Source organism: Lutra lutra, chromosome 2 (genome assembly GCF_902655055.1).
Source record: "Lutra lutra chromosome 2, mLutLut1.2, whole genome shotgun sequence".
In the NCBI taxonomy this organism is placed as follows: domain Eukaryota; kingdom Metazoa; phylum Chordata; class Mammalia; order Carnivora; family Mustelidae; genus Lutra; species Lutra lutra.
In genome coordinates this window covers 196,772,317-196,784,170 of record NC_062279.1, presented here as the reverse complement: position 1 = coordinate 196,784,170, position 11,854 = coordinate 196,772,317, and the positions used below count along the sequence as shown (strand labels likewise).

At 35.2% G+C, this 11,854-nt stretch overlaps 1 pseudogene; it reads right to left on the bottom strand.

Annotated features, from left to right (window-relative positions):
• Nucleotides 1-593: 593 nt before the first annotated feature.
• LOC125094185 (elongation factor 1-alpha 1-like) lies at nt 594-2,047 on the bottom strand (annotated as a pseudogene).
• Nucleotides 2,048-11,854: the final 9,807 nt, after the last annotated feature.

Here is an 11,854-nt window from a genome sequence, read left to right as displayed (position 1 = left end):
TCTCCCTAAAAATGTCCTTCTGTCTCTATCTACTCAGCTCACACCCACTCTTGCTTTAATAATAAGTTCTAGCGTTATTATTATTATTTTTTTTCTTCTCATTAAATATTTGTTTTAATGGGTCTCAAAATTCTGTGACAGATTTTTGGTCAGTTGTTTCCATTAAAAAGTACTGATTTTAAAAACTAATAACTTAAAACTGCCCCCCCCCACACAAACAAATTGTCCACAAAACGTTCTCCTTTCCTTCTGAAGGTTTTATGATGCATTGTTATCATTAACCAGTCTTTTACTATTAAACTTAAATGGCCAATTGACACAAACAGTTCTGATACCGTTCTTCCACCACTGATTAAGACTGGGGTGGCGGGGCTGCCTGGGTGGCTCAGTGGGTTAAGCCTCTGCCTTCGGCTCGGGTCATGATCTCGGGGTCCTAGGATCGAGTCCCACATCGGGCTCTCTGCTGGGCAGGGAGCCTGCTTCCTTCTCCTCTCTCTCTCTCTTTCTCTGCTTGCCTCTCTGCCTACTTGTGATCTCTCTCTGTCAAATAAATAAAATCTTTAAAAAAAAAAAAAAGACTGGGGTGGCAGGTATCAGGGATAAAATTCATTTAGCCTTTGAGCTTTCTGGGCAGACTTGGTGACCTTGCCAGCCCCAGCTGCCTTCTTGTCCACTGCTTTGATGACACCCACAGCAACGGTCTGTCTTATGTCATGAACAGCAAAATGGCCCAGAGGAGGAGAGTCAGAGAAGCTCTCAACACACATAGGCTTGCCAGGAACCATGTCAACAATGGCAGCATCACCAGACTTCAAGAACTTGGGACCATCTTCCAGCTTTTTTCCAGAACAACGATCTATCCTCTCCTTCAGCTCAGCAAACTTGCAAGCAATGTGAGCTGTGTGACAATTCAGCACAGGTGCATATCCAGCACCAATTTGGCCTGGCTGGTTCAGGATAATCACCTGAGCTGTGAAGTCAGCTGCTGCAATTGGTGGGTCATTTTTGCTGTCACCAGCCACATTGCCACAACGAACATCTTTGACAAATACGTTCTTGACATTGAAGCCCACATTGTCCCCCAGGAAGAGCCTCACTCAAAGCTTCATGGTGCATTTCAACAGACTTGACTTCAGTTGTAACATTGACTGGAACAAAGGTGACCACCATGCCAGGTTTAAGAACACAAGTCTCCACTCGGCCCACAGGGACAGTACCAATACCACCAATTTTGTAGATGTCCTGGAGAGGCAGACGCAAGGGCTTGTCGGTTGGCTGAGTTGGTGGCAGAATGCAATTCAGAGCTTCAAGCAGTGTGGTTCCACTGGCATCCCATCTTTACAGCTGACTTTCCATCCCTTGAACCAAGGCATGTTAGCACTTGGCTCCAGCATGTTGTAGCCATTCCAACCAGAAATGGGCACAAATGCTACTGTGTTGGGGTTGTAGCCAATTTTCTTAATGTAGGTGCTGACTTCCTTAATGATTTCCTCATATCTCTTCTGGCTGTAGGGTGGCTCAGTGGAATCCATTTTGTTAACACCAACAATTAGTTGTTTTACACCCAGTTTGTAAGCCAGAAGGGCATGCTCACGGGTCTTCCCGTTCTTGGAGACACCTTCTTCAAATTCACCAACACCAGCAGCAACAATCAGGACAGCACAGTCAGCCTGAGATGTGCCTGTAATCATGTTTTTGATAAAGTCTCTGTGTCCTGGAGCATCAATGATGGTCACATAATACTTTCTGGTCTCGAATTTCCACAGGGAGATATCAATGGTGATACCACGTTCACGTTCAGCTTTCAGTTTATCCAAGACCCAGGCATACTTGAAGGAGCTTTTCCCATCTCAGCAGCCTCCTTCTTGAATTTTTCGATGGTTCTTTTGTCGATCCCACCACATTTGTAGATCAGATGACCAGTAGTGGTAGACTTGCCTGAATCTACGTGTCCGATGACAACAATGTTGATATGAGTCTTTTCCTTCCCCATTCTGGTTTAGGTTGAGCAGTGGTTTTCACGACACCTGTGTTCTGGCAGCAAACCCATTGCAAAAAAGTCAAATTGTTATAATTAACTCATTTTTTCATTCAGTTGAAATTGATGGACCAACTTTGATGTACCAGGTAGTTATCTCTCTTCTTCATGAAGTCTTCCCTATCCAGTTGCTTTTTTTTTGGGGGGGGGGGTGTCCATTCCCATTTGTTTCTGATTATCCATTGGATAACACTGGAAATTCCCTGCTATCTATTAAAATTTGGATTCAAGTCATCTCTGCTGTAATTAGGATTTTATACACAGAAGTATTGCTGTAATTAACTGTATCATTACTTATGGTTTCTTTGTTTCTCTTATTATACTGTGAGCTTATTGATGGCAGGAATTGTATCTTTGTATTTTGTGTGTATGTGTGTTTCCATTGGCTAGTATGATTTCTGTTACTTTTATTACATCTGGACACATTTTTTTCTGAATGGAAATGATTTGGAATCAGTAGACCTGATGGAATGACTTGTTTACTCTCTCTGAGCCCTGTCAAAACAAAATAAGAGAGAAACAATTGCTCAAAATGTTTCATGAGATTTTTGGGAATTTAGATGAGACACTTTACGATAAATTATTTTATAAATGGCAAAGCATTATTGTTTTAGTTCATTCCAAGTTGCAAGGAGTTGGGATGTTCAGGTGACTTCAAAGAATGGAGTCATGGAAAGGGCACAAACTGCAGTTCTGCTCCAGGGCAAAGCTAAGTGCTTCCATTTGTTTGTCTCTGAACACTCTTTCTCTCCACCTTTCAATGTGTTATGTTTCTAGTGCTGTCACTGCCAGTCATGTCCTCACACTTCTTTTGTGCATTCTGTTTACCTCTGTCACTCTGACTCCAGCTCTCTCTCTCTGCTGGGCCAGCGAACAGGGAGAAGGAAGATTTGCAGACTAGCTCTGCCATCAGTATGATTGTTTCAGACTCTCTTTGATGTCTTTCATTGGACATACCTGTTCTTTGACAAGGATTTCTAGTTTACTTTGTAAATCTGTTTAATTTTCTTCTCAGATCCAATTCTTGCTTTTGTACTGGTACTCTCTGTACTGATTTTTTTTAAAATTTCATAGTTTCTGCTAGCTCAAAGGTTTAATTTCCTAAATATTGCTTATTTACTTACTGCATGACCTTTTCCTAGCCTCACAGACTCTTTTTATATATTTCTTTAACTTCAGTCATGAAAATTTATGTATTCTTTTTATATTTTTTAATTTCAAATTCTATAGAATTGGCTAAGCTTTGGACTAAATTCCTTAATGCCACGTCACCCCATATATCTTCTGGCCAGAGTATCAATCAAATACCCATCTAAGATCCTATTTGCTGGGTTATAGTGTTGGGTCAGATGTAGTTGACATGGCCTTTGACACGGCCTGGTTGGCAACATGATTGACATATTTAGTATGATTACCTAAGCCTAGATTTTTTTTTTGTTGTTGAAAATGATGATAATGGAATGAATATATCTATATCTATATCTATGTTATCTATATCTATATCTATATATCTCAAAGTGAAGAAAAAATACTCTAGCAGAAGTATGATTAACTGGCCACTTTCATATATTACTGGTCGGAACAAAATTGGCACAGCTTATCTAGAAATCACGTTTCAAAGTTTATATTTTTATTTCTATTTCTAGAACTCTTTCTTAAGGAAACAAACAAAGATGTTCATGAAACTTTATGGACAAAGGCATTTGTTGCTGTGTGATTTACAATAATGAAAAATTAGAAGCAATCATGATTTCAAACTATTGAAAACCATTAGCAAGAATTTTGTATGTTTTGTCAACTGTTCTATTTTGAGTGTTCAGAACAGTCCCCAGTACATAGGAGATAATCAATAAATACCTGTTAAATAGATGTATGCTGAATCTTTATTGTGGATAATTGGACAATTACTAAAGATGATGCATCTCCAAAATGGTTTTAAACATGTGGAAAAGCAGTTCTTATATTATTAGGTGAAAAAATAGAATCTTTCTCATTCTGACTCTTTCTCGGAGAACAAAATCTAAGTGGACTTATTCTGTGAAGTAGAATTACAGGTAATCTTTTCCATTATTTTGTTTTTCTGTCTTTTTTCTAATTTTTAAAATTCTAATTCTTAAAATTTATTATTATTTATAGCCCAAAATATATAGCATGTTTTCTGATATTTTTTTCTGACTTTTGTGATTCATCCTTAGAAAAAGGTAAGGTAGAGGAAAGGAAATACCCTGTGTTGAATTCCTACTGTGTAGTAAGTGTTATTTTAGGGTTTTGCATACAATTTTCTAGAACCTCACAATTGAATAAAGTAAGAAACATCACAAGCAGTTAAGTTACTTGCCCAAGATCACTCACTTAATTACATAGCAGGGTTTTGAACACAGTTCATTTAATTCCAGAGCATGTTTTCTTAACCATTAATACTACCCTGACTCTCTGACCAGCGTCCCTTGATTAAACCAGACCCTCCCCGACTTTTCCCTTGACTGAAACTACATATTAATTTGACAGTTATATGAATTATTTGGCCAATTTCCAATTGCTTTGAGTGACTTAGATTTGTTTCTTAAATAGATAAAGTAGTAAAGGCAGTATTTTATGTTCCTTTCATATTTTCCTAGCACCTAGTATACCTCTAAGTACAGTAAACCTTTGAGATTTATAATTATTAACATCTTCAATGAATCTGTAAGAAACAAGAAAAATTAAAAATGTTATGGATAGGTATATGGGGTTTTTTTTTTTTTTTGGCCTTGTAAAGGCCCATTTTTGTCAATTTTTTTTATAAACTGCAAATATAATATCCTAAAAGTTTTAAATATTATTCCTGTCATTTCATATTCATTAAAGACTCAGAATGTCCAGTTCTTTCTATTATAGAGAAATGTGAAATCTGCACTGCTTAGTCTACTTTATTCCATAATCAGGACCTAGTTATTTTAACCCTATTTTGTATTTCTCCTACTTTCCTATTTCACACACACTCTGCTCAAGACCAGATGAACTATTATTTCTGGAATGCTCTAAGCCCCCTCTCACCATGTTATTGCTTGCCTTCTTCCTTTGGCCCAGAACAGTCTTATCAATAATTTCTAAATGTCCAAATCCTACCTAACTTTCAAGGCCTGTGACTTAATTCAGCTTCTTTCTTGAAGCTTATTCTGATAACCTTGACTCATACTAATCTTTCCCTCTTGTGAATTCTGGTATCATCTATCTGTCATTTCATTTCACCCTTATAATTTTTTTTATTGTGGTAAAAAACACATAAGATGAAATTTCTCTTAAGAAAAATTGAAGTGTATACTTGTTTATGCACCTTGTTATAAAATAGATCTTAAAAACCCTTTCATCCTGTATGACTCCAACTTTCTACCCAGTGGGTAGTAACTCTCCATTTCCCTCCCCCTAGTTCTAGCAATCATGACTCCACTTTCAGTTTCTATGAGTCTGACTACTTTAGATACTTCATGTAAGTGGAACCACACAGTATTTGTCCTGTGACTGGTTTACTTCACTTGGTGTGATGTCCTCAAGTCTCAATCATGTTGTGACAAGATTTCCTTCTTCTTTAAGGATGAATAAACTTCATCTTGGGCATGAGTGTGTGTGTGTGTGTGTGTGTAATCACACTTTCTTTATCCATTAACTGGTTAATGGACATTTAGGTTGTTTTCACTTCATAGCTGTTAGTAATAGATTTTTGAATAAACACATTTATTGATATTTCCTTAATTCCATTTTATGGCACTAAAGAGATGGATAAAAAAATCACAAAAGTAACATTGCTCTCCTCTCCTCTTCATATGCAGGAGGAGTGTAGCCTTTATAGCTATACTCATGATTAAATTTTGGGTTACTTTCTATTTCTCTTTTTGCTTAATACAACCACTTTTAATAAGCATTTTTTAAAATCCAGGTCACATCATAGCCATCAAAATTTTGGAAATGTTTGGGAAACACTGACGAGAATTTTATTATATATTTACATTAGAAAAAAATGAAGAAAATTACAAGAAAACTCAGAAATTAGACTTTAAAGGAGGAATGCAAAATACTGAATTTATTAATGTTGGTGCTTAGAAGATATGCTGAAGAGCTTAATGACATGCTTTTCCAAAGGGGTGAAGTAAAAAGAAAAGGAAAATAAAATAAAGAGTAAAAGAGAATAAAATAAAACTACCGAGTTTGCTTTATAATACAGAAATGTTCTGTTTCATATTTATCCCACATTGGCAGTTGTTTATGTATATGCATACACACATCATATGTGTATATATGTATATATTATATATGTTTCTGTATGAACTGCTAAAAGATAAACTAAGATATATTAAAAATGCTGAGAGTTTATTTGAGCTAAAATCAGTTCAAATTTGGGCAGTGACAAACCATAATTGATCATGAGCATTCCACTGAGAGGAGCTTGGGGAGAGACTCTTAGAGAGAAAAGGCAGAAGCAAAGTAAGGAAATTATTGATTAGCTATAGTTTAAAGCTTAGTTGACTGTGATTGGTTACCCTTATGTTTCAATTTTGCAATTTTGAAGCATTTAAACACTTAGCTTTGGATTTGCTTATGTAGGCTGCCTGATATTAGAGCCATCTCAGTCTAATAGCCTTCTGTTTAATTAACGCAACAATAAAAATATAATTTATAGTAATATAAATATATAAAAATATATATATTATACAGTTATATAAATTGTGTAATTTGTATGTACATAAAATATGTTATGTAAAATATATAAATATATATAACTAAATTATTTTGTGTAATTATTTATACTATATTCATATAATTATAGGAATTACATATTTATGTAAGTATAACTATATTTAGATAACATAAATATATGTTATATCTGTTTTTACTGACAGACTCTGTACAGTTTTTACTGTAATAATGACCAAAGGCAGAACAATGCCTCATTACACATTTGTTCACACTCTTCCCTACCTTGAGGTATTACTGGATTTTTACTTTTCCTTTCCTCTTTTAGACTGTATTCTGTCTAAATTTTCATACTTCTGACTGGGCTATTAAAATTAATTGTATAAGCAACATTGTAGAAAATATATTGAAGTTTTGTTAAATATACATAACATTACAGGTTAAGAATTTGGTGAATTCATTTTATTGGTATCTAAATTGTATGAAATTCACTTTAACATTAATATTCTACATCCAGAATCCTGGAAAATATCTTTCTCATGGAAAAAAAAATGTGTCTTTATTTTCTCCATGCTTTGGTAGTCACATATTCAGAACTCTTAAACTAAGAAGTGGGAAATAAATTGAAGGGATTAGATTTTCTTTTGTCCTACAGGAATAAGTGACTTAGATCCAACTTTGGAAAGAAAACATACCTTATTTTTTATTTTTATGAGACATGAACTTTAAATTCTTCTTTCTCATACCTATTTATGTTTTATCTTATTTGTTTAATCATATATCATTTTGCTTGAATTACTTTTCCCCTCCTTGTTTGCTTGATAGGATTCCAAACCTCAAGTAAAAGAAGATTAATTTTCTGGGTTCCAATCTCATGCAACACAAGAAGAAATTTTTTCTTTTTAAGGATTTTATTTATTTGTTTGACAGAGAGAAAGAGAGCACAAGAAGGAGAGCAGCAGGCAAAGGGAGAGGGAGAAGCAGGCTCCCCAATGACCAGAGAGCCCAACGTGGGGCTAGGTCCCAGGAATCTGGGATCATGACCTGAGTTGAAGGCAGACCCTTAACCAACTGAGACACGCAGGCGCCCCTACAGGAAGAATTTAATGTAGTTGACAAAGGAAGTCTTCAAGAAGAGAATTCAACAGCAGGGATTTGAGGGGCAGAGTTCCTGGAAATTCACACTTGTCTTTCATCAGTTTGATCCAGCTGCCAAAGTCACTTCTATATCTCTCAGTTTAAATTCTTGAGAAACAGCAGAGAGAAGATAATTGGCTTAGCTTGGATCACATATTCACTCTTTTAATCTTCTGTGAATAGAAAAGCTTAGTCCCATTCATTAAGCTGGGGAGAATTGAGGGAAATAATATTGTCTGTGTCCTTAAGACCTGTCCACCATGACAGTTCTTTGACCCCTTGTGCTTATCTTTATCTTTGGTTACTTCTTTCGTGGGTATCTATTTCCACATAAATTCCTGTCATTAACGCTTTTTATAACTGCTTTCTTATTTACTGTCATGTGGTCTCTTTCAGAGTAGCGGTGTATTTTGTCCATGTTTATGTTCCTAGTGCTTATCAAAGTGTTTGTCATACAGCAGTTGAGAAGTGAACATTAAATAAATGAATAAATGTAGCTGAAAGACAGTAATGCCCATTGCGTAGTGACCTAGCATTGGGCTACGTGTATATTTTTACTTATAGCTGAGCAAACTGAGCAAAGCCAAGTAGACATAACTTTTTTTAAAGGAAAAAGGTAGAGAAAACTTAGGATGCATTAATTCTACATTACTGTTGTAACTGAAATGTCCATAGCCCATGTGGGTATGATGCTTGGTCTTCTGGAAGTCATCTTATTTTTTATTTTTGACATAGAATTTAATAAGGGTCTGATTTTCACCATCAGATTCAGTTTTTACTCATAGCAGAATTGTATGTGCCTTTTAAAAAATCTCTTAGTAAGGAACTACTGATTTTTCTCTATTCCCTTACACCCAGAAATTCTCAAATCAAATAGTAAGTTTATTTCTAGATTATGACATAGATATCTCAATTCCAAGAGAAATAGCAAAGCACTTATATTACACTATCCAATGGATACAATTAGCTAAGGCCATATTTTTTTGTCATTGGAAATTAATTATTAGATTTAGTTGTAGAGCTATATATATGTGTATGGATATAAATGTCTATACTTAAGTTATATATTCATAATATGTATTTAAGATATATATATGCACATATTTGAGACAACATGGATGAACTTGAAGGACATTATAGTAAATGAAATATCTCAGACACAGAAAAGCAAATGTTGTATGATCTCACTTACATATGGAATCTGAAAAGGAAAAAAAGAACCTAAAATTTTTAGCTCACAATAACAGAGAATAGAATGGTGGTTCCTAGAGGCTGCGGCATGTGGAAAAATGGAAAGAAAAAAAGAATGGAGCAGAGTGGTGGTTGACAGGGAATGGAGGGAGGGGATTTGAGGGGGTGATTGTTTAATGGGTACAAAGTTTCAGTTTTTTAAGATGAAAAGTTCTGAAGATGGACGTTGGTGATGGTTATACAATAATATGAATGTACTCAATACCACTAAAATGTAAACTTAAAAATTATAAAAATGCTAATTTTTTTGTTATATATATTTTGTCACAGTGAAAACATTGAGGATGGATGAGTGAAATATTGAAGAGGGTCCTGGATCTCCCTCCTCTAAAGTCTTTTGCATTGCTTTATCAATGTCCCTGAAGCTTCTTCTGTTGTACTTCCATCCAGATCCCTGGATCCCTTCTGTCCAATTCCCTACTCTTATGGAGGTGACAACTGATGATTAATAATGATTAAAATTATGATGGTGATGATAATAATGATGATAACAATGAATGAAAATACATTTAGTAATTATAATAACCCTGGAGAGAAAATGGGAAAGAGGGAATGAAAAGAAGAGGAATAAGAAGAGAATAAGAAAGAGCAAGAAAAGAAGAATTACTATTTTCCAGTAGTTGTGCTAGTGGCTTTGTCCTTTCTTTCATGAAACATTTTTTTGTATAGAAAATAAAAAAGAGAAAGTGGAAAGCCTATATGTTAAAGTCAGTAATATTATTTTAGGAATAAAAGATTTTTCTTCATTGTTCTAGTATTTGAGACATAATAGAGCATTTTTAATTTTCAGTGCAATTTAAGACAAATGTTTCTTAATTTTTCTTTCAGTAAAATCTTTGCAATCTAGTATAAAAATCTGAAAATGGCCGAAGACCAAGTGTATTCACTTTTTATCCCAAGCATGTACTGATGCGCCTGGTGTCCATTAAAACTATAAATATTTATTGAATTTAAACGAATAAAGTGGTATTATATTAAAATGGCCTTAATACAAAAACATAACAGACCTGATGAAGTAATAATATTAATTGGGAGAAAGCAATTTCTAATTAATTGAAATGATAAGTGGGAAGGAAGTAGTTTTAAGAGGTTTAGATTTAAACAAATAATATAAGTAGGCAAAGTAGGGCTGCTTCTTAAAATGAGTTTGCTTTTCGGGTTTGTGGATAATGTGAATTCATGAGGTCAGGACAAAAATTTTTTTTTCAGATTAAAGTCTTAAAATCATTCTTTCTTTTATTGCATCAAATTAAGATGAAACTGTTTATCCCGAAAACCCTACTACCATATGAGTCATGTGTCCATTGTTACCACAAAAACAGAGTCTTTGACTTACACATTTATCTAACATTCCAGTACAGCTAGGTGTAATTTCCTTTTTTACCTAATCTCCTAGTAACTTCACATGGTGTCACTATCTTTTATAAGCAAACATTGTCTTTACAGTGGAGGATAACCACTACTTTAAAGTCTTAGTATACATTAACTCTCTTCATTCTCATTTAAAAGCTCTTTGAGGTAGGTACTATCATTCTGATTTTACAAGCAAGGAATCTGAAATATCCAGGAGGGGTTAAAAGAATCAGTTTTTGGTCCAGCATTTGGACCCAGTTAGTCTGCTCTAGAATCTGAGGCTCTTAACTACTAACATTGCTGCATCTGAGTTATGCTAAAGCAGAATTTCCCAAAGATTATTCCTCAGAATATTCTATCATGAGACACTGTGGTAAAACTTCTATTATCCAAACTAATTTTGAAAATATTTAAGACCATGTATACTTAGTATTAATTTCCTATTGCTTTATAACAGATTGTCTCTAATTTATTGAATTAAAACATACAAATTTATTTTCTTACAGTTCTGGTGATGAAATGTTGTAACATCAAGATGTAGGTAGGGCTATATTCCTCTATATTTCTTCTGAAGGCTGTAGGAGATTTTTTTTTTTCTCTACCAGGTTCTAGAGGCCTCCTGCATTCCTTGGCTGTTGGCCTCTACCTTTATCTTCAAAGCTAGTAGTTTAGCATCAGGGCTACTAAAATAATACAGAATAAACTTTCTATTTCAGCTTTTTAAACCATATCTGCCAAGTCCCCTTTTCCATGGAAAGTAATTTATCCACAGGTCCCAGAGATTAGAACACAGACATTGTTAGGGGTCATTATTCTGTTTATCACACATTTTTTTTATGGCATTGCTGAGTATTGAAAACTAGGAGAATTCTTCAATAATGAAGGTTTTTTGTCTCTCTCCCTGGGAGGAGTCCAAGCAGGTGGAGGAGTAGGAGAACTTAGTTTTGTCTGGTCACAGGAATTCAACTAGATAGCCATTAAATCATTCTGAACCCCTGTGAACCCAACTTGAGATCTAAGGAAAGAATAGCTACAACTCTACAAATAGAAAAACTACCACCTTGTGCAAGGAGAAGTGAATCCAAGGTGATATATGGGAAAATAAACCACAGGGGGATGGAGCCTCTATAAGCTGGTACTAGAAAGTGATATAGCAGTGGAGCACATAATCAGAACTTTTAGAAGTCTGTTCTGGTGAGGGACATCCTGCCTGAATGACACCAGGTGATGAAGAATGGCAGAATCCTAGGTGGGACAATGTGGTCTCAGGATCTCCAGGGTCACAGGAAGACAGGGCTGCCTAGAGTGCAGCAGAGCTCCCAGGCATTGGAGTGGGGAAGCCAGCTGCAATCAGTAAGCCCAGGAGTGGCCTCAGCTTGGTGTTGCCGTAAACCATGAACTGCA